This window comes from Eptesicus fuscus, chromosome 11 (genome assembly GCF_027574615.1).
Source record: "Eptesicus fuscus isolate TK198812 chromosome 11, DD_ASM_mEF_20220401, whole genome shotgun sequence".
In the NCBI taxonomy this organism is placed as follows: Eukaryota; Metazoa; Chordata; class Mammalia; order Chiroptera; family Vespertilionidae; genus Eptesicus; species Eptesicus fuscus.
Window position 1 is genome coordinate 61,294,071 of NC_072483.1, and position 23,917 is coordinate 61,317,987.

Sequence of the window (23,917 nt, forward strand, 5' to 3'; positions counted from 1 at the left end):
TTGCTGGGCCCGGCTCGCCAGCACCCAGGGGCAGGGCCAGGCACATGTCACACGCCTGTCATCAGGGTAAGTTTCATGATTATCCCCATTACAAATCGCCACGCGTCCCGGTGGCCCCCCACCCCCCAGCGTGGGCACACTGCCTGCCTCAGACCCCCCCCTCACTCCTCCCTGTCCTCTCACCATGGCCAACACCAGCTGGTGAATGGCAGGGCGCCGAGGGGAGCGGGGAGGAGAGGGGAGCGGGGAGCTGGGCCAGGCAGGGAGCCCCTTGCTGTGTCTGCGGGAGAAAGCTCCTCCATGGAGCGAGAGGAAGCCCCCAGGCGCCGGGCAGCTGAAGGCCCTGGGCAGCAGGCCCAGCCTCCAATGCAGAAGCCTCAAGGCCGGTCAAGCTAAAGATTCCACAAGCCGCCGGGCTCCAAGGGGGCCCAGCACACGCTGAGCTGTAATTCAGGACATCAGCGTTAGCTGAGGGTTGAGTGTCCACAGGTGAGCCCCCTGCCCCCCCACCCCCCCTACTTTACCCAATGCAGCGTTTGAGGAACAGCAAAGTGGGTCAAATTCAGGATCGTCACGAAATCTTACATGACCGTTTTCCTACGGCTGGAAAGGAGCGGACCCGCTGAGATAAGTGAACACATTCCTTCTCCAAGGTTCAGGCGCTTGTGATGGGCTCAGCCCACATGGGCAGTGGCGCCTACAGCCCTCCCTGCCCCCAGGCTTGAGAGGGGAGGGGCCTCAGGCAACCTTCGCCCAACAGCAAGAGAAAGCCCTCTGGGTCTGTCCCCAGGGTCTGCACTGTGCACTCCTCCCAGAAGCTGGGTCCCTTCCACACTGGTGCCTGCCACACAATGCCAACAGATTCGGGCTGCGAGGGGAGCTGTCTGCCTTGCTGGGGGTGCTTGCTGAAATCCCACCTGAGACGTAGGACTGGAAGGAAAACTTGAAACTGGAGTGCACAGGAGTGACAAGTATGTGGGCTCCCATCAATGCCAGGGCCGTGAGGAAGTGAAGATGGCATTGCTCCTGGCAGGCACAGCTAAGTAGCTGGATGGCACACCGGTGACCTCAGTGTGGCCTGCCCCCCTCGATTGCCCGGTGAAGTGGCAGGTTGAGAGAGAGAGCACAGATGACCTCATTTCTGAAATAACGCCCACGTGACTTATCTCACAGCAGAGAGTTACAGGTCGTCAGATGACTCTTAATTTCTTCTACAGGGTCTATTTTCTGAATCTATGACAAGCATGGATTACTCATAAACCAACAGAAAACACCATCAATGGGCAATCTTTAGGGTCACTGGGTGGCTTCTCTTCTCAAATTCCACGCTTACAGGGCGATGATGGTGCTTTCTATGTGTTATTCATGACAATGGACTTGAACGCCATCGACCCTTTAAACAGTGTGCAGGGGGAAGGCGGCTTTCTGGGAGTCGTGCCAGAGGAGGCTTGTTCCCAATTTCACGGAAGGAAATCCTCCTTCTAAATGGTCTGTTAGAAATAAGCTCCCCAGGCACATGTGAAACGGGAGAAACCCACGATGTCTGAAACCATTCGCTGGAGTTTTCATTTTCACCACAAGCAAATTTTGTGCCTAAAAATCGTCAAAAACACTTCACAGACGATCAAAGCAAATGAATAGTTCGAAAAGGACAGGCCGACCAACAAGCACGTGAAGAGATGCTTGATGTCACTCATCATTAGGGAATGCAAGTCAAAACCACAATGCGACATCACCGGCCACCCCCAAGGATGAGGACCATCAAGTAACCCTACGCACTGCCGGTGGGAGCGTAAACCGCTATGGCTGCTGGGAAAACAGTATGGAGGTTAAAAAAAAAAAAAAAGAATTATCATATGATAAAGTAATCCCATCTCTGGGTGTGGACGAAAGGGGCCACATGCGAACCTGACAAGCTCAGGCATGGCGGTCTTGCAAACTCAGGGACCTAAAGTAACCACAAAGGATGGTCTGGAATTAAAACTTTAACTAAAAGCAGTTATGGTGGGTAGTTACGTCCTAGGCTGGTATCTTCATTGACAAGGTCAACCTTTACCTTAACCGAGTCTATGTGTCTTTTTGCATCTCTATAACATACCCTTGAAATGTCTGGGTAACTTGTAACTTCCTTTTTTCTGGACCCCCTGGGGCACAACCTAATGTGCTGGGTGGCCAGGACAGATACCACAAATTCCTTCATTAGTATCATGTTAATTGTTCCTGCAGCCACCTAAGTATGTGTCTTATCATTTTACTTTTTATCCAATCCCAAGGTTCTCCCTTCCCTCCCCACTCCCCACCCCCCACCCGCTTTGCTTTCTTCCACCTCTCTAGTCTATCACCAATGGATTTCATGTAACCCACCTATGTCCCTTCCTTTCTCCGGAGAATTATCTCAATTCGTTGAGGTTCTGCTTCCTGGCATATGTCAACAGTTTGGCTCAAATAAACTCACAAAAATTCGTTAACAGGTTTCAATGGTTTTTTGGGTTAACAGGGTGTATATCTAAAAGAACTGAAAGCGGGGTCTCAAGGAGATATTTGCACACCCAGGTCCACAGCAGCTCTATTCACAACAGCCAAGAGGTGCAGACCAAAGGCCCATGGACAGATAAGCAAAATGTGGTCTAGACACACACGGGACTAGCATTCAGCCTTGAAGAAAAGGAACTCTTAACAGAGGCTGCAACATGGACGAACGTTGAGGACATTATGCTAAGTGAGATAAACCAGTCAAAAAGACAAATACTGTATGATCCTACGTATACAAGCTATCTAGAATAGTCCAATTCACAGAAACAGAAAGCAGAAAGGTGATGGTGATCAAGGGTGGGGGGGGGATGGGAGAGGGAGTGGGGTGGAGGTGGGGGAGGGGATGCTATTTAATGGCAAGTCGGTTTTGCAAGATGAAAACATTCTGAAGATCTGTTGCACAGCAATGGGGATACACTTCACACTACTGAACTGTATACTTCACTGTTGGGACAGTGTGAACCCTGAGAAAGAAGACATTGACTAAGAAAGGTTCTTGGTGGCTAGCTGAACTCAAATTAAAATAAAATAAAAAAACTAAAATGGAGCCTAGTGGCCATTTGTACACAGGGGCCTCTCACGCAAAATGCACGTCAGGGAGAAGCCTGAACTGCCTGCCTGCACTGTGTCTCTGCCATCTGAGCCAGCCCTTCTAAAGGAGTTCCTGGAGTCCTATTTCAACCAATAGGACTGAGGCTTTTCCCATAAAATTGGAACTTCACGGTTCTGACCAACCAGAGCAGTTCTATTCTGACCAATCAGGACAGTCTCTTTTGGGCCAATCAAGCTTTGAGGGTTTGGAGTCCTCATTTGTATGAGGACAGACCTCGCAGGGACCAGGTGCGGCGACTTCTGTCCATAAAAGCTGGCTCCCTGGTGGCTCTAAGAGGGCACGTTCCACCCGGGACTGCATTCCCCTGCTAGAGCTGGAACACCAAAGATGTCTCACTGGACCAGAGCCAAGCAGATCAGCACAGGGCAAAGCGGACCACCCATCGAGGAGCGAGGAGCGGAGCAGAGGAGAGCTGTCTAGCCTGAGACAGGCCTGGCCCCAGGGAACTGGCCCGAGCAAGGGCTGCCTCCTCACACTCCGCTGGCTGTATTACTGTTTGCACTGAATAAAGTTTCCTTCTTCGGCACACCCCAAAACTGGGGATTTTTGTTGGTGTTGAATTGGTGACAATGACCATCAGTTGACAATGGTAAATCTTATGTGATTTTTTTTAACCACAATTAAAAATAAATAATTAAAAATCCTTAAAAAGAGAGGGCGGTCCTAAACAGTAGCTTATCCTGTGTTCTTCCAGTAGTTTCTGGCAGCACCTTGCAGCAACACACATGTAAACAAGCTTCAATTCGGGCCTGGTGCCCCAGAAGACAGATGTAAAGCAGTTTATGAAGACAAACAATCCTGTCTGCAATTGCTTGTAGAGGCAAAAAGTCATCCTGATCCCCAAAGCCAGCCATTTTCAACCTTTTTATCTCATGGCACACATTAGCTAATTACTAAAATTTTGCGGCACACCAAGAAATATATTATTTTTTGCCATTCTGACAAAAATAAACAGGTACAATTTTGATTGATTTAAGAAGTAATAATAGTAATTATCTACCCTTTTTTCTCCAAAGTGACTTTTTAAAAAAACCAGGTGCCTATACTTGTGTATAAGGATTTCTTATATACTAATAATTAACCAATCAGACACAACCTTATTATGAGGGGTGACCAATAAGATGCAACTCTATTACCTAACCTATATATTTATGGTTCAAGACAGGGCATTCACACTGGATGGCTATTGCTGTGTTGGCTGTTGTCATTTTTTTAAATTTGACAATCTAAGGGGAAAAGAAGTTAGTGTCCCCGACTAAATAGTCAGGTATTGCATGTTTTAAAAGTTATTGTGGCGCACCGGTTGAAAATCGCCACCCAAAGCTAATAAACAGAAAAGGGAACATGCACACCTCCATGACACAGTGTACAGAAGACTACCACACAGCCAGTGGAATCAGCCCAGAAGTCAAGGCCAGAGGTCAAGGCTGGGAGGTCAGGCCGGCTTCCGAGGAGAGCAGTAAGAACCCCAGACAGCCACTCCAGTGAGACGAGTGACTCACTTTTCAACTTTGCCATGCCTTTCATGCTTGGAATTGTTGCAAAAGCACTCAGTAGCCTGATAACTAAAAAATTTAAGCAAACCTAAAGTTTAAAACAGCCATCATCTCAGGAATGATACCATTAAAGACACACATTCCAATGAGGTCACTCAGAGCTGGTGATTTTCATTCTGGCTGGACAGAGTCACCTAGGATGCTTTTAAAATTAGGGATGCTGGGGGCCCCAGCTCCAGGCCAACTGACTCTCCAGGGGTGGAACCTGAGTAATACATGGGAGTAACCCTCATGGGTCAATGAGGAGAATGAGAGTAGCCCTGCTGAGACTGCCCTTAAGCTCAGGAGTCATATAAGGATGCCCTCCAGGCCAGTCCCCAGTACCACTGTCCTCAGTACCACTGCTTGTACCTGGGCTCTGACCAGCGCAGCGGGCACTGAGACAGGCAGGCAGGAGGCCACAGAATGAAGACCCAGGATTGTAAAGTGACAAAAAAAATCCAACTATCCTACCGAAAGAACAGAGATGAAGAAAACTGTTCGTGCTGATCCAGAGAGAAAATGACGAAACCAGTCGTGTTGGGAACCCTGCACCCAGCTACTGAAATCTGACAGCCCGGCAGACAAGCATATGGCACACAACGAAGAGCAGAGCATAATCAATGAGCATAGTATCATTGATCCGTATCGAACCCCATGTCCTGGAGAAGATGATGCAGAAGGATCCAAGGATGCTCACCAGCCAACACGGGAAGCATTCCTGACACCTCAATAACATCCAAAGTAGAAATCTGTGCAGACATCCACTGGTCCCAAGGCAATGATACCCGAAGTTAACTAGAAAATCAGGTTAGAAAGAGAGAAAAATAGAAAAGGACAGCGCTGATCACTGTGGGTCAGGGGTTGAGCATCGACCCATGAACCAAGAGGTCACCGGTTCGATTCTCGGTCAGGGCACATGCCTGGGTGGTGGGCTTGATCCCCAGCAGGTGGCGTGCAGGAGGCAGATGATTGATGTTGCTGTTTCTCTCTCATCAATGTTTCTCTCTCTCCCTAAAAATCAATTAAAACATATTTTAAAAAATAAATAAAAATTAAAAGGGCAAAATTAGATATTTTTTAAAAAAACCTGCTTGGGTTAAAGAAGATATTATAATAAAAACTAGAGATTCCTTAGGAATTATACAGACTCCTGGGGCCCATCTGGCTATAGGCACTCACCAGGTGATTCTTTGGAGCACACAGTTAGGGAAACACAACTGTAAGCCACACACACACAGACACACACACAAACACACACAGTTCTAGTGATGCTGTTACTTCCAAATAGGCCCTCTGAGTTCAAACATCCAAAGAGGCTATTCTAGAACTTTCCATCTGTCCATCACAGTTATCACCAGGCTGGCCTGTGTGCCGGATCTCCTGGTGGACTAGAGCTCAGCTGGTCCCCGTCCACCATTCATTCCATCAGCTTTGACGGACAGGCCACAGAGGACCAAGGGGCCCTGGACACAGTCACCCTCACTGGATGGAGGAAAAGCCTGTGGGTGGAAGGAAAACTGGAGGCACTTTGACCTAAGTGGGGAGCTTCACATATGGCACTAATTCTTCATTTAATATAAAATGGCAAATCAGAAAGCACCATAAAATGGAGATATTTGAGGGCAGGTTCCTAGATATGAAGATACTAGAGGCCCGGTGCATGAAAATTCATGCACTGGAGGGGGTGTCCCTCAGCCCGGCCTGCCCCCTCTCACAGTCTGGGAGCCCTCAAGGACGGGAGGCGACCTGGCGATCAGGGGAAGGCGATGCCCTCATCACACCTCTGCTGCTGCCACTGCCGGCAGCACAAGCCTCGGCCGGCCCTGGTTACCTGAGCCTCGGGCAGCCCTGGGCAGCTGGACAGCCGATATTCATGGCTTGCCTGCACCTCGGGCTGGCCCTGGGCAGCTGGGGGGATGAGGGGACTAGAGGACTCCGGAGGCAGGTATGCGGAGTGGCCAGACCCGCCTGGGGGCGGGCCCGGCCATGTCGCATGCCCGCCGCCCCGGCGGGGCTGTGGGGACTGGGCACCGCCATCTTGTGGCTGTGGGTGCTGCCATCTTTGAGGCTTGGCAGTCAATTAGCATATTCCCTCCTTATTGGCTGTGGGCACCACCATCTTTGTGAGGGTTTGATGGTCAATTAGCATATTCCCTTTTTATTAGATAGGATATCTCTAAAACACCTACCAGTCTGTGGTGAAGATCTGTAATTCTAGATTATCCTGATGAGTGTCCTGTCTGGTGCCTGGCATGGCGCAGACCTTGACCGATGACAGTTTTGATGGAGATAGCGCCACACATCACCACAGCAGGGCTCATGTGTGCTTGCTAAGTATGAGGGGCAGTGGGGGAGGAAATGGAGCTCCCTCCTGCCCAGCTCCCACCCTCCCATCATTAGGGCCTTCCCCCATCCTCAGCCTTGGCTCCTGATGGTGGACAGGAACTGTCCCCCTCAGACTACCCACCTGGCTGTTACCTGCCCATCCTCATCTCACCTGAGACTACACCTTCCCCCTAGCACTGTCCCACGTTGCTCTCTGGTCTGGTGGGAAGCTCCTTGTTCACTCCGGGACATCCCGACCCTGGGGAAGACCTAGCAGCCAATGAGGGGTAGATCAGTCTAAGAGTTGAGAGCCTGGACTCAAATCCTGGCTGCTGTATCCACAGCCCCTCTGGTGCCGCAGTCTCCCCATCTGTTACACAGACACCGCCAGAGTCCCTCGCCTCACAGGACTTGTAAAGATGGAGAGTTGACAGGTAAAGTGCAAAGACACTGGATGTCACAGAGCAAACGCTACCGACATCCTAGCTGTGATCATCAGAAGCAGAATGTATCTCTTAGATTCCGTATTTCCTGATACTTCTATTACCAAGTGCAGGGTTAGCTTAATTAAGCAGAGTGGTTATCCGCTCTCTGCCAGACAGGTGATGTTCACATCAGTTTGACACCAGGACTATTTGCCACGACTTCATTTCCGAGGTTTCTGAGTATCCTTATTATTCAAAGGAACTACGGGAGTCGAAGGCACAGGGATCCTCCGCTGTAGGATGGGAAGTCAGCAAAACGTTCAAAACGCGATGCCGTGTCTAAAACACATGTCGCAGGGGAAGGAGGTGGGAGTTCCTCTATGGCAGCATTGATCCGAGAAACACTCATGAAGGATGCCCGTCAGTGAAACGCCTGGTTTCCTGTCGTTTTTAATGACCTGAGTGGTGCCACCCTCCTAGTCCATGTATGCACCCTGGTGCCACTGCCCGTGGAAGCCTGGCACTCAAGGTTTGGGGTAAAGACCCCCTAAGTTAGTATCCAGGCATAAGCTCCAGGTGAACAGTTTACTCCCTGGTATTTTCCACACTCACCTTGCCCATGGGCACGTTAAACCATCCTCTTGGCTTCAGCTTCACCATTGACGTGAACAAGGCCACTTACCACCTGCTCTTCAGGGGGGTCACCAAAGCCAAGGGACCCAGTACAGTGACTGCCTGTGGGCGCTTTACAAATATTAGCTACCATTTCTCCTCTATTCTCCCCAAACATGTAAAATGTACAGTTTACTGTGTTTTGTTACAGTCAATATAGAGGGTGGGGGGTGGGAGGTGGGGGGCGGGAGACACCGCCCAACCCTTGCCTGCCAATTTTCACACCCAAACAACAAGGCCGTTTCTGTTGACCCTCTATTTGCAATTCCCAGCAACAACATCTGAAGGCAAAGGAAAACCACAAGCAACCTGACACATTCAAAGTCACGGCTCCAGTTTTCCGGCTCCAGTTTTCCGTAGAGCCCAATGTACCATCATCTAAGCCGTAAATCAGAGTCTGTCCTGAATGCCTTACCTGTTCCCTGCAGCCTCCCACCCACCGCTCCCCAAGGAATCACTGCTCTTCTCTCCCTTTCCCTGCTCATCGAAATAACCCCGCTTTTTCCCAGAATAATCATCAGTCTCCCAATTTAATCGGCAGCCAGTTCCTTGACATTTTCTCTAATGACAATAGAGCGTGCTTATGACATCACTTTCCAGCTCGGAGCTATGTCCTTTTAACCATGTCGTCATGACTCTACTCTGAGCACCGTGAGGACAGCTGGTTGTCCTCCCAGAGCAGAGGTTCTACTGAAGTGGACATGGGATTCGCAGGTTCATGTGGGTTAAACACAGAAATCCGCTGGCCGGCCGGCAAAGCTGCCACCTCTCAGCAGCTCGAGTGGGGCTGAGAAGGGGCAGGCAGGATAGAACCCCGCCCCCCCCCCCCCCGCCACAGCCTGATGAGTTTCAGAACCCGACAAGGAACACCAGGACTCATCCGGGCTGCTGTCCCGTGTGCTGTGGCCTGGGGTTAGCCTCAAAGACAGTCAGGGGCTCCGGTGACCAGGGAGAGGCACTCAGATCCATCGCACTGAGTCCCTCCGATGTTGTTTTACCTGGAAATCTCCATTATCTTCCTAATACCTTTTTCCTTTCTAAAACATAAAAATGCTTTGACTCCCTTAATAATCCGACAGGTGGCTCAGTTTCCAACGTGTCCTTTTTAAATAAAGGTAAACTCTTAAAACTGTGCAGAGGGGCCGTTTAATCAGATGACTTCACCAGCCTCTCACAACAGGCCATGAGGGAGAAGCATCACTGTGGGCCACACAGTGGGGTCCCGGGACCCCAAGGCGCCGGGGGTGTCAGACTGTGAGGAGGGGACCCAGTCAGAATGAGGTGTGGTGCATCAGGTCCCCTCCCTGGCCCCTTCCAAATCATGCTGGCACATTTCATCAAGGCTCCCCAGTGCCCCGAGATGCAAGTTCAAAGCCAACTGCAGCCCAGAGGACCTGCCATCCAGCCACCTAACTGTCCCATGGCCAGAAAGTGGTCACCTCTTTGGGGCCCCTGCACTTACCCAATCACTCGTCACGCCCAAGACCCCTGCCTGCACCACACAATTTCTTCACGTCCCCCCACTTAGTGGGGCTACTTTGAGGAGTCTGCCCTGACCCTCCCCCCTCGCAGCACACCCCGTGAACCCTGACCTCCCCAGTCAGAGGCTGTCTCTAGTGGTTTCTCCATCCCCCTCCACCTGGCACGCAGCGGCTCAGCGAGGGTGACGGAATAAAGGAGTTGAAGTCACATAAGAGCTAATCAGAAAGAGAAGAGGACCAGGGTAGTGTCCCAGAGAGTTACAAAAGGGCTCAGCAATCAGGCCCGGTCTAGGGGCTCCGGCCCCCCAAACTCCCTGAGGTGGGCCTGGCACTCCAGAACAAATAACCAGAGCGAATGGGCAATCTCCTGGTGTCCTGATGGCCCCCAAAGTGCTGTCTCATGTGCCAATAGGTGGACAATGACTCAGGATGCCGCCGGTGCCAAGACCACGCTCAGGAGACAGGCCAGAAGATCTTCCGCCCGTAATTGAGTTCCCCTCCTGCCAGAACGGAGACGTCCTGTGACACCAGACCGCAGTGAAATAAAAATCACAGCCTTGTCCCCAGCGGGAGGTACTGAGCACTTTTCTCGTCACGAACCTGCAGGCTCTGAAAATCCAGTCTACGCCACTGCCCTGTGCCAGCTGAAACTGCAGTCCACTCACAGCCGATAGGGACACAGCCCCACAGGTCACTCCTGCCGTCCACGGGGACATGACCTGGGAGCTGGCAATGACCGTTCCTGACGCTGAAACCACTCATGTCTTCCCAGGAGGGAGTGGGCCCTGAGGACCTCCCAACAGAAACAGTTCCCGTGTTCTAAAACACACGTTTCCCCCGTGTTTCAATGTTCCTGAAACTGGCGTGTAGCTGTGCCTCCTAAAATTGAGGGGTGCCCTCCCAACCCCACCCAAAAACTCACAGTGCAGACAGAGCGTGTTAGGATTTGGACAATCAGAAATGAAATCCCCCAAAAGGGGTGCCAGCGAGTCCAAGACTCATGTACAAGTTCACCAAAGTTCATTCAAGATATGAAAAAACTCCCTGCATCACTCCTTGGGGGGGGCTTTCCTGAGTAGTGAGTATACACTCACCCAACAGTCCATATAATTAGTTCTGTACAGATTTTAAGCCCAATAAAAGCAATGTGTGTGTGTGTGTGTGTGTGATTCAAAAAGAAACTTACAGGCATGGAAAGATATCTCCAGATGGTCACTGTGATGCTATTTATAATTTCATAGTAACTGGAAACTGTCCATGAACAAGGACTTCTTAAATCAGGAGGGTGCGTTCCCTACAAGCCTGACAGGAAGTCTGAACTTACTCACCTGGAAATATGTTAGCAGCAATTTGAGGTGAAAAGCAGTTTTAGAAAAGTGCGGTATTCACTGGACAAGTACTTACTGAAGGATTCCGGGCCGCGTGCACACGGTCCTCACTGCCCTGGCTTTGTCTGGAAAGTCTAGATTTACATGTCAAATGTCCGGAGCGGTTATTGTGGGCGGCAGAGTTTCACTGATACAAACGTATTTTCCTTTTGCATTTGCTAATGTTTCTAAGATGAGTATTTCTTCAATAATTTTTTTTAAAAAAAGGCTTAAGTGGATGGGATTTAAAGGAAAGAAGTCATAAGAAACCAGTCCCCAAACAATGTATATACCTAGAAAGTACTTCTATTGACCACAACATGCTTCTCACCTCCCTCCCCAACCCCACCCCGCACCCCAAGGGCAAAGCAGGTCTCCTGGCACACAGAGGCCTCCAGTGAGGGGCTGGCTGCTGGTCCCCCCATGCTACCAGCCAGAGCCACACCCCATCCCAGGTCTGGGGCTGGGACACACCTTGCTTACTCCATCCCGACACCTCTCCTGCTCCCAGGACGTGGAGAAACGGGGCAAGGATTGGGGATCCTAACCCCTATTTAGACACCCATGCATCATGCTGCTAGTCTGCGCCTGTACACTTTTTAAAGGTCAAATGGAACACCTAAAAATATCCAAATCCTGCACTCCTGTTTAATTCAGATGGCACCACATTAAAAAAAAATAATAGTTCTTCAACACTTAAGAATAATCTACAGTGCGCACAAGGCTCAGAAGAAGCCACAGTGACGAGGGGGCTCCCTGGACAGGCAGGGGTGTTGTGGTGAAGTCCCCGGTCCCCACAGTCCATCTCCCAGCCCGGAGGTAAGGAGCACCATCACCATTTCAGAGATCAGAAAGCTGAGCTCGGAGAAGGCCAAAAACTTGCTCCGGGTCAAAACCAGAAGTGATACAGAAGCCACAGATGCAAACACAGACAGGTGTGTGGCACTGAGAAGCCTTCGATGCCACCAGAAAGAAAACAGGTCCTAAGGATGAGCCACCGGAGACCCCACTAAGAAAAGGAATTCCCCCCGCAGTCCAGCTGGTGACAACTTCGTTCCAGCTGTGTCTGTTCCCTAACAATGGCCTGGATATAAAACACGATGTTGGAAGAACATAATGGGTGATGAGTCACTTAATTCTTAATTAGGACTTTCCTGGAATCAAATATGATGACTTTCAGTTGTTCACACGGGTTGTTTCACATTTGACTGGCTGAAAAGAAAGAGCCATTTCCAGAAGCCTCGGGCACAGGGACACGGAGGAAAAGCCCAGTCAACACGTGAAGCCACGGAAACGTCCCTGTGAAAAGGTGAAGGTGAGTATTTCAGGTGTGTATCCCCAAGTAGTAACTATATCTGAGAGATTAGCATCTATCTAAATGCCAAATTATCTGAAACATGACTTTCTCAGACTCTTGAAATATTAAGAATAAAACGTAAGTGAGGAGACAGACGAGTCCCTGGTTCCGCCTGGAGAATATGAACTCCTGGCAGCCGTCCCCTCCCCAGGACTGACTGCTGCAGCCCTGGCTGTGGAGCCGAGAAGGTTCTACACTAAACAGGCCCCGGTCTGTCTCTGGGAACGTATACTTACTGCTCCCCTAGCTGAACAGTCCCAAATCATGGGTGGTTATAACAAATATAAGCAAAAAGAAAAAGGAGGAGGGGGCTCTAAGTAGAATCACTTTTTATATCCAGCCAGTGACAGATCTCCTGTGATGTCACTCAGACATAGGCCTGAAATGGGACCAAAATTCGAAATTCTGGTTTCCCATAAACGTGAGCTTCCCAGCGGCTGCCAACCAGTACAAGAGCCAAACAGGACTTTCTCCTGCGAACACCCGAAGGACTGATTTCCGAAACCACAGGGAAAAAGAAACCCCACAGCCTCCGCCAGGGGATGTCTGGAACGGGGTGACGGGGAGGGAAAGTGAGGCCAGACCACAGCAGACTACTGTCTTCCCTCCCCACCACCCTCCGCACCGTCTGCGGAGCTGCTCTGGTCACAGGTCCTGGGCCCAACACTTCACAGAAATGGCCTCTAACGAGCACTTGCAGTTCAGGCTGAACACCGTACCCTTCTTTCCCATTTATGTGCGGGACACGTGCGAATATCTGGCACCACCAGTCATTTCTTTTTGTTTGTTAATCCTCACCCAGGGATATTTTTTCCATTGATTTTTGGAGAGAATGGAAGAGAGGGAGAGAGACAGAGAGAGAGAAACATGGATGTGAAAGACACGATGGGTTGCCTCCTGCTCCAATCAGGGCCAGGGATCAAGCCTACAACCAAGGTACTGGCCCTTGACCAGAATGGAATCCAGGACCTTTCCGCCCGCAGGCTGACACTCTAACCGCTATGCCAATCTGGCTAGGGCAACCACCGGTAATTTCTAAATGTTTAAAAGTACGTGCATTTTTAGATATTCCATTTCCTTCTTTGTATCCTAAACCTATTAAAGTTTCAAATGCTTTCAAAAAGAGCAAAAGCATTAAGGTGGGTAAAGGAAGCTGGGCAAGCTTGGCTGAATGAAAAATTAAATGGCACAGAAGCATGGGACGGCCCCTTGACAGCAGTTCCAAGGAAGCTGATGGTTATTCATAGGCCAGAAATGACGTACTGTAAGTTTTAAACTGTTAGGATGTCTAAGAAGAAAATACCAGCGCTGTCGCTGAAGGGTTCTTCGGGAAGTCGCCGCCCTACGCTGCCACCTTGGCCAGCCCCTCTTCCCCTGCCAGCACCTTCATTCCTGAGACGAGCTGTCTGCACTGAGGACTCGGAGGTAAAGGGCATGCAGCGCCTGCCTGGGGGGCGACAGGCATGCAGGGAAGCAGTGGTTAGCCCCTGACCTGGGGGAACCGGGAAAGGGTTCCCCGACAGGGAGCATTAGGGAACTGGGTCTTAGGAACAAACGAGGCCCCCAGCTAGCCTCCCACAGAGGGTGCGGAAAACAAGCGGCAGGTGTACAACTTGAAAAGGCATCTGGGGAAGGCCTGAAGCCAGTTCCTGAGGACAACCACTCACACCCATCTCTGGTCCCCCGCCCAGTCAGCGGGTCCCTCCCAACCCTGGGCCCTCCTGGGCCCTCCAATGGCAACCTTACTTCTTTTATCACTAACCTTCTTCTCTGTGGCCTATGCTGTGTTCTCTACTTTTTTCTAGAAGTTTCCCACTCCCGCAATCACGCAGCTCTAACAATCAAACCCCAGTGGTCCCCAGCGTCTGATCATTCAGTACCAGGAACTGTCTGTCTGTGTCGGGCTCCCACCCCCAACCTCCTCCTCCCTGGCCTCAGGACACACCTCCAGCTGCTTCACTCCTCCTGCCCCAGCTCCAGGGGCTGACCAGAGTGTGCTCCCAGGCCCCACCGCTCACGCTCACATCTCCAGTGCGCTCTTCCATACCGCCGGGTCCAGCTCTGAGGGGAGGAGCCCTGAGTCCACGCTCTCCATCGGTTCCTCCCCGACCAGACAGGCAGCCCCTGCATGTGCACCTCCTTAAGTTCTGCAGCCCAGGGGCCTCGCTTGCCTCTTCCTAGTCCCAGATCTGTCAACCTACTGTCACTTCTTACTGGCTCAGAAGTTCAATGACACTCGCTTCCCACGTGCGCCCTGCCTCCAAAGAAAGCTTTCGCATTTTAAAATAATGTTACTGCTAATTATGCAGAGAAAAAATAATCAGCTTGTGTGTGCCACCAAGCTGAAGGACTGTTACAAAAAGTCCTTAGTGTCGCGTCCCTGCTCTCTTCACTTGGGGGTTCTGGGGGGCTCCTCTAGACGCTGGCTCTCCGCTTTAACATCCAAGATCAGCCACGCCCACCCAAGAAGCCATCTCCTTGCTTCATCCAGACCCCTTCTTCCACCAAGACCCTTCTCCGAGCTAGACCAGCAGCTGCAACCGAGGCACAGCAAGTACGTGGACCAGCAGCGTGGAGGGAAAGGGCCACCGGACTGGCAACTGGCAACTGGGAAGATCCAGTTGCCTGCCTAGTCCTCAAACGCAAAGCTGGAAAATGCTCCCAGGCTCCACGAGGGAAATTTCAACTTCTTGGTGTCAAACCCAGGGTCTGCCATGCCTGGCCCCAAACTACCTCTTACGAACCGAAAAGGGGCTGTGTACTATATCTGGCCAAACTATAACCTCGCAGGTTTCTCTGATCATAAACTCCTAACTGGCCAGGTCATGGTGGGTAGCCACTAACTGGCCAGGGAATGGTAGGTAGTTACATCCCAGGCATATAGAAAGATATATACTTGCCTGAAGCAAGCCCTGTCCATTGTTTCTGTGCATCTAGGTTAACACATTGTCAACCGATGGTCATTAGTGCCAATTCACCAACAGGAATCTCCAACTTGGGGTGCAGTGAAGAAGGACACGGATAAAGCTTCAGTCCTATTGGCTGAAACAGGGCCCCAGGAAACCTTTATAAGGGCTGGCTCAGATGGCAGGAACAAGGTGCAGGCAGGCAGTCGCCTCTCCCTGAAGTGCAGTTTGCATGAGAGGCCCTGTGCAGAAATGGCTGCTTTGTTAAAATTCAGCCCAGTTAGCCAACAGGAGCCCTTCTTAGTGCGTCTCCCCACCCCCCACCCCCATCAGGGTTCACAACACCTTTGAAATGCTTCTTCTTCGGATCCCTGGAAGCATCACCCTCAAGAGAGCACATAATCATCTTAACTATCCTGTAATCCAATCCCTGCCTTGCTTTCTTCCACCTCCACATCATCTTCCTTCCATTCCTTCCTTTCTTCCAAATGCGTAAAAGACACTGCAAACTTATTCTCTAGAGCATCTGAGATGGTGGTCCCTGGCAATGTCCTCAGTTTGGCTCCAATAAATCCTTATAAAAACTCTTTATAGTTTGGATACGTCTTACGTTGACACTTTCTCAAATTTCCTGTCAGTGGAGTTCAACCCTGGATAGACATAAGAATGGTGATTCTACCAGGGAGCTTTTATTATTATTTATTATTATCATGTTTAATCCTCACCCAAGAATATATAAATTTTTTTTTAGATTTTAGTGGGGGGGTGGGGGGAAGAAGCATCGATCAGTTGCCTTGCACATCAGGGATAGAACCTACAACCTAGACATGTGCCCTGACCAGGAATCTGAACCCTGGTATATGGGTTAATGCTCCAAACAACTGAGCCAGCAGGCCAGGGCTCTACGGGGGAGCTTTTAAATACTACTCATGTCTGAGCCCCACCCTCAGAAATTCCGATTCACAGGGGAAGGAGGCAGCAAAGGTTTAAACATTTTTATTTTAATTCCTAGGTGATTTCAATGTGTGCTCTGAGTTTTAAACCACTTTACTCTTGTTGGCCAAAACAGGCTACTCAATGAGACCCAGATTCTCTCTCCTCTCGCACAACTAGGCTGACATGGTCCAAGCAGAAGCCAGCCAGCCATTTCATTCATTACATGAGGGGGCTTGGGCAGGTGGGCTAGGTCCAAGAAAGGTAAGCTGAATCAGCTCTTACTGGCTCACACAGATTGTCGCATATTTAGTCATGTGCAGCCCCAGCACTGGTAGCTTGAAGTCAGCCATGGTGGGAGTATTTACACCCAGTAATTGGCAGATGCTACAATCAAGGCTCTTTGTCTTTCCCCCTCAAAGAGCAGGTTTCTCTGCAGTGGCAGGCTCAGGACCTCCTACATTGGAGAAGCTAGAAAAGGAAACATTTGTATTCCCTTTAGGCCTGCAGACTTTAGTAGGCTTCCACGTTCTGAAGAACCCGGCAGGCTTTTCCTAAATCGCACAGACTAGCGAGACAGGGAAGAGAGGAAAGGACATAAGAATTCGGAACCACAGAACCGTTTTTGCAGAAAGTATTCTTTTCAATCTGTTCAGAAGAGTTGGGCTAACAGGCTTCAGCAGAGTTCCCCGGAGACTAGTTTTTACTGAGCAGATAAGAATAATCTCAGTAATATGTCATTTCTGAAATTGTAAAGGGGAAGGCGGAACCCTTATCTTACATTTACTTATCAACCTCCCCATAATCTTATTCTAGTGACCTCATTCACGGTGCAAGGAAAAACTGCATAGCAGGTGCTGAGTTATCCCAACTTCAAAACCAGTCTTCCAAAAAAAAAAAAAAAAAATCAAGCTTTACCCTGCAGACAGGGTGAGCACAGGCCCCCAGGAACAAAGGTGTAAACTGGCTGTCTTCCATTCAGGCTGAAAAAATTTCACAGATTTTAAACATTTCATCTAGTTTTTTTATTTTATTTTATTTTTTTAATCATGGTTTATGGGAAGCAGGCACTCTGCTCCTTTCATGCCTAAATGCTACCAAAGTATGTGACAGACAGCTAGCTGCTTGTTCAGTTTCAGCTCCCTGGAAGACGTGAGCTGGGAGATCAAGCTGACTCGGGGGTTCGTGTCCCAGCTCAAGCACTTACTGAATGGACTGTTATGTTGGAGGAGCCACTTAAATTCTCATTGTTTTGGGGAGGCTTTCAAAGCATGCACACGGGGCCTGGTACATCGTAAACCCTTAGCAAGCGATACTGATTTCTTCCCCTGAAAACACCCCAAATCTCTATTTAAATTAGGCGAACTTAGTCCACCGTTCTCTCCCTCAAATCACTACTGATGTTTGGGAGGGTATATGCTCACCTGATGGTCCAGAAGCTGTGCACACATATGGGACTTTACCATTCCCTCCCTGAAACACAACACACACACCCTTCATTTCTGAAACACCTTCTGCATCCTCTTGCCTTCTCCTAAAGGCTGAAGACTGGCATCCTTTCCTATGAGCCGCGGGTCCTGCCCGCACCAGGTGCTGTTATGTAACAGGGAAGCCCTGGGGCCCACGGAGCAGCAGACTCAGGCGACCGGGAAGATCCTGAGTCAGTAGCTGGATTGTTCCCTGGGTCTGTGGGGGGTTTGAATTACTTTTCTGTCACCCCTCCAGAGGGTAGTGGCAGAACATGGGGCTTCTATTGTGCACATAGCTGGGGCCCAGGAGACCGGAGTGTCAACCCTGGAGGGCCGGAGCCAAGCAGGTCTGTGCACGCTTCTAGGAAGTCTGTTTCCCGGCTCAGCGACCTTTCCCAATCCTTGGTTGTCAGGCGGCGGCCTCGGGACAAAGAAGTCCTAGTGCCCATCTCCAGGGCCTTAGGAAATGAAATACCCCACGGACTGGGCTCCAGTTCTCAGAAGAAAAATGGCAACACGGCCCAGTTCAGGTGTCGAATTTGAAAACAACAAAGCTAAGGGAAACCCACATGGCTGGCCCAAGGCCCACTTGCTAAACAGCAGCTTCTCCTCAGTCAAAACAAGGCTGGAACCTCAAACAGGGAGCCAGGGAGGCTTGCCCTGAGCGGGGATGAGGTCATCAGGGGTGAACTGGTAGCTCTTAAGCTTGCTTGGTGGAGGCCAGGGGCGGGGAGGGAGGGGTTCCTCCCCAGGAAGAAGAGTGAACACACACACCTCCCACCCACACTTAACTGGCGGGGACCCAAGGATTAAAACCCCACGCACCATTAGCATATCTTATTATCAGACTAGAAACCAACATTAGAATAAGAAAGAGGTCTGTTCAAGCAGCCTGCAGGAAAACAATTCCAGGCTGCCCGACCAGAAAGCAAGTTCACAAACAACAGCAAAGGAAAAAAATCCCGCCAGCCTCCCCTTCCTCCCCCACAGCGAGATAAGGAAAAGCACATTACCAGACAATGAGCTGGGCTAAGGGCACTATCAGCAACTTGTCCAGCCCCCTCCCAGGGTCCTACCGGAAGCCCCCCGGTGTCTGAGCTAGGATAAGCTACTAGAACTTGGGCAGATCCAAGTGCTGGTGGGAGCGACAATAAAAAAAATGAAACTATCAGATGACCAACTGGAGCCCGTGAGATGTTCTCAGAAAGAGGATCTCCCATCTTCCCCCGTGGTTTCTGTTCTCGGGGAACAAAAGGCAACCTGTGCGGCACCTCTCCCCACTCCGGCTTCTCATCCCTGAAATTCACTAATGGCAAGAGGCCCTTCTAATTGTTATAAGAGGTCACTGAAGTGTGGCGCTCTTGACTTTGGACGACAGGAAAAATATCTGAGCTCACAGAAGCTTCTGCGGCAAGGCAGAGCTGAGGTGGTCATTGTTCATTAAGTAAACAAGTGAGCCATAAAGCAAACCCCAAGGAAGCCAGGTTTGTGCACTTTCGAAGTCTCTCTCCCAGAACTAACTGTTCCCTCTCCTGCCAGGGTGGCCTCAGCAATACACAGATGGACAGGCATCAGGCCTGTGCAACTTGGGGCCGTCTTAGTATCAATGACCCCTCACCCTCTCCCCATTTGCCCACATGCAGAAGAAGGCAGAGGGGAGATGGGTTTGAGTGTGCTGTCTCTGTCCAAGGCCCCCGTTTTCTGGGGTACCAGGATGGTTCTCCAGGATCCACTGGACATTCCTGGAGTCCGTCTCCTGATCAGGATGGCCAGGTGGGAGGCAAACTGCTTTATTTGATGATGATGGCAACACAGAACAGCAAGCAAAATGCTCCCTAGCCCCTTAAAGTACAGCCGCTGTCCATCCAAGAATGGCAATATGCTTTGCAAACCACCCATTAATTTTTATGGTGGCCTGAGAAGCAGATTGAGAATCATTACCTTCATTTTTACAAGGCAAGGAACCAAAACCACAGGGAAGGGGGAGAGGCACAAGGCCAATCCTGTCTGAGCCAGTGTTCCAAGCTGACCACTCCTCTCTCCATCTCGGGCCTACAGAAGGCAGGGAGTACACCGCCCACTGGAAAGGGAGCTGAGCCCGCTGAGCAGGAAACAAGGCCCATCAACCCAAACTTGGGTGCTCAGACACCATCACATTTTGAAGGGTTGGGAGGGAAGAGCTGCAGAGAGAGATTACTTTTGACTTAGGGTAGAGACTCCAGTTGTAACTTATTGATGAACTCTGCAAACATGTGACCCCAATGAAGATGAATAAATACTAAAGGCTGGAAGACCTAAGGGTTGGTTTCTGTTTTAGATGTCTTGATTTCCATGTTTCCTACCCAAAGCATTTATTGTTTTTGTGATCAGAACAAAAGTTGTCCTAACTTATTACTACTGATAAGCACACGGTACCAAGTTGCTGCACTAACTTGGAAAAGAATCAGCACGAATAAAATCCAGCCCAGTGTTCCCTTTTTAAAATCTCACCGGATCCGCCAGGCTCCACAACGTTCTCCGCACGTAGAGAGCCCCCGGCCGCTCCTCGGGCCAACCCACACCGCGGGGAAGGGCCAGAGAGGGCCTGGACCCCCCGCTGCAGGGCCAGCCCAGGGCTAGGAGCCACCGGACTCCGAGGCTAGGATCCCACAGACCCCCAAGCCGCGCCGCGGAGCGGGCTTCCCCGGAAACATCACTCAGAGAACAACGTGCCGCTCCCAGCTGTCCCCGCCCGCCAGCCGCCAGCCTTGTCAACTCGCGGCTGCTCGGTCCCCGCACGGCTTAGCTGAAAACCCGGGTTCTCATTTCCATCCTAAAACGAGGGATCTCCGAACTTGAAATGTGCATCGTCACCAGCAAGTTTAACCCGGGACCGCGCGCCCTCCCCTCCACCCAGAGTACGCGCGAGAGGGCGCCCCGACCCTCCAGCCCTCGGGGCGCCCTGTGGCCAGGGGAGGTGCATGAGCAGCCCCCACCTTCGTGCCCCGTGGTCGAAGTAGGTAGGCCACCCCGCAGGGCCGCCCCACAGAGCGTCTGGGCCGGGAGAACTGGGATCTGCCGGGCGGCGGCGGGGGCTCCGAGTGCGTCTCGGCTCCCGGAACCCCGACCCGCCTGCCCTGTGCGGGTGATTCCGGGAGCCCGGGGAAGCTCCAAAATGTGCGCGAGGCTTCCCGGAGCCTCCAGGCGCCAGCCCCGCCAGGGCACACGGACCCCCGAACTCAGGCGGCGGGGAAACGATCAGCGCTCGAGAGGAGCGCGAACCCGCCGAGCCCCGAGCAGGCGCCGCGGGAGCGAGGCCGGGCGCGGGGTTGGAGCGCCTGCAGGGGACCGCCTGGCGCGCCGCCTGCCTGCCTGCCTGCCTGCCTACCTGGCTCGCATCGCGATCCACCGGCTCCCAGCGGCTCTCCTCGTGGTCTGCGAGCTCGTCCGGCCGGTGGCGCGCGCGGCTCCGCGGGAACCAACGCGCGGCGAAGGCGAGGGGACGGGACCTCCGAGGGTGCCCACAGCGTTCGGTCCACGCCTCCGCGGGCTGAGGGTGGTCCCCGAGTCGGGGCGGGGCTCCGAGGCGGGGGCAGGGCTTGCGAGGCGGTACTCCGGGCGGGAATAGGCGGGAGCCGGCGGCAGGAGTGGTCTCGCGCCGGGGCGGGGTCGCTGGCCGGGGAGGAGCCTGACCCGAGGCCTTATGGAGGCACCGGGGCGGGCGAGAGGACCGGGAATGCGGCTTCGGAGTGAGCGGGACGGTGCGGTGGCCGCCCAGATGCTCGGGCAGGGTGTGGACCAAGCTGAGCGCGGGGCCGGACGATCGAAGAGGGCGGGGCCGAGAGGAGGGAGGTCGGAGGCGGGGCGAGCGTGGAGGGCGGGGCCTAACTCAGAGGCCGGGGGCAGGGTGTGAGCAAGCAGGGGGCGGGACGATCGCCAAGGGGCGGGAGTGAGCCCAGGCGGCCCGGAGGCCAGGGGCGAGGTCGAGGTGCTGCCTCCTGGAGGCCGGGGCCGGGCGTGTTACCTGGAGCGAGGCGGTGGCACTTTGCCGCCGGGAGCCAGTTGGCGCCTGGTCTCAGGATTCCCGCGGGATCCCGCCCGGGCACCTCATTCTTTTCCTCTTCCCGGCGCCGCCGGCCAGGGAGCGGGCTTCAGGACGCAGGGCGCCCCTGGAATCGTGGTCCCTGGCTGTTTCATGGAGACCTTTTGGCCACACTCCTGTGCCTATGGCATCCCCATCTTCTCATCTCTTCTCCGAGGTCCCCGGAGTGAGATTCGGGTCTCCAAGCGGGCGTCGGCCAGGCCTCGGCCTCGGAGGGTAGAGCCTAATTTTGAGACCACTCACAGCACTCTCTGTTGAGGACTGTGCAAGGCAGGCAGGTGCGGGGCTGTGGGGGCAAACGCAAAGTTAAAAGGTAAGAACAAGAAAAAAGGCAGACATTGAAAATTACAAAGGAGAACTTGCTGCTGAGCAGGATGCAGACGGAATACATACTGGCACAACCATTTACACTTGGTATGGCCGGTGCACCGCTGGGTTAGCATGCCAAGAACATGCCTAACACGTAGTAGGTGCTCAATAAATGCTCAGTAAATGAATGCATCACGTACTGGGTGGTAAGCACTTTCCATGGACTGATGCACTTAATCCTGAGAAAATCCCGCACTTGGCTACTCTCATTAGCCCGTTTTACACTTCAGTAGACTGAACCTTGGAGGGTTGATTCGAGGGCAGCAAAGTGATGGGACCAGAATTTGACCCAAGGCCACTCTAGAGGTTGGGCTCCAACCACTTTGGGACTGAGGTCCCCCTGCAGGACCCGTCCCCCCCCCGCCTGCACACTGAAACCAGGGGGAAGCACAGGTCTTCGGGGGGAGAAAAGCTAACAATTGTCATGTCAGGTCCAGAGCTAGATGCCCTTTGAGTCTTTCCTCACCGTACCTCCTAAGACAGATATTCACATGTTACAGGTTACTTTAGACCTCAGGTACTGTGTCATGATCTCGTGGAACGTGTGAATCCAAATTCAGACCTCTATTTTCAGGCTCCCTCTGCCTTGGAAGCAGACCTCCCTTTACCTGAGGCATCTTGCTTCCTAACTCTGGAATTGAAGTCGTGTAATTTTCAGGAGACACGGGGAGACAGAGACATGGGTCTAGAAGGGTGGAGAATGGTGTTCTGATTCTGGTGTCATCTATGCGCGGACCATTGAATTCCTGAAAATGGATATAATTAGCCCTGCTGACCTAAAAATAAAGGGGCCTTTCACAGTGAGGCACCAAGCATGTATTTGAAATCAATAAGAATAGCTATGTGGGGCCACACTGACTCAGACAGAAGCCCAGATAGTGTTCTGATTAGGAGACAGGCGAAGGGTATTTATGAACAAGAGAAGGGGAACAATTACATCAAGAGGAGACAGAAGTTTCTATTAGTGCAGATAACATAGCATAGTGATGTTAATTCTAAACAATTTTTTAAAAAAATTTCCAGTCCAGTACTCATCAGCCCACTGGTCATAATAACAACTTCCTTATCTTTGCAAACAGTTCTTTGGAATACGGCGTTGCTTTAGGCTCAGTCCAAAGGTTATTTTGTCATGTTTAACATTCCAAAGATTTGAGGCATCTGGCTCCATTTAAAAATGGCTCTGATCATAGTGTTTTGACAGCCCTAAAATGTATACTGCAGGTTTTAAAAAGAGACAGTGCCCCTGAAGGGGCAGGTAGAGAAGCCTCAGAGAAGAGGAGGGTGTCTGGGGAGCATGTGGAGGCCCAGGGGTCCTAGGTTGTACAGGGGCACATGAGGAGCACTGAATTGGGAGCACTGGACTGGAATGTCTGACAAGTTGTTTTGCCCCTGTGACTCAGTTTCCTACATCAGTATGAAAGATGAATGCCGCATGTGAGTGCTCAGAGGGCCTGGCACAGACTGGTGTTCAAGAAGTTTTAGCTCCTAGTATTGCTGCTGTTCCAAATGACTAACATCCTCACTGTTGAAAAAAAATGCTGATAAAGCATTGCAGAGGACAAGCCGTAGAAAATGGACAAAGGTATGAAAAGACAATTCTCAGAGGCACCACGAGTGTCCCAAAGCATGCAAAGCTCCGCAGGCAGGCACACTGGTGCAGAGAGCAAGGGCAAAGAACAAAAATAGTCAAAGACAGAGCCCAGCCTGGGAAAAGCTGAGTCCACTGAGGGAGGGAGGAGGAGACATTAAAATCACAGAGAACAAAGAGCTGTGGGAATGCAGGGCACAGTGTGAATAACTGTAGCTGCTACCAGGTGTGAAGGGTTGGGGGGCAGAGAGGAAGCCTCCT

The 23,917-nt window shown here is 51.5% G+C and overlaps 1 protein-coding gene across 3 annotated transcripts in view; it reads right to left on the reverse strand.

Moving 5' to 3' along the window:
• SH3BP4 (SH3 domain binding protein 4) overlaps window positions 1-21,375 on the reverse strand; it is a 78,213-nt gene extending 56,838 nt beyond the window's left edge. For 2 of the 3 annotated variants that reach the window (XM_008138425.3, XM_028140622.2), the window contains exon 1: window positions 20,986-21,375. The gene's annotated coding sequence lies outside the window, so the exon portion shown is untranslated. Of the gene's footprint in view, window positions 1-17,573; window positions 17,591-20,985 lie in introns of those variants that run through there. The other variant, XM_054722974.1, reaches the window with a different exon arrangement.
• Window positions 21,376-23,917: the final 2,542 nt, after the last annotated feature.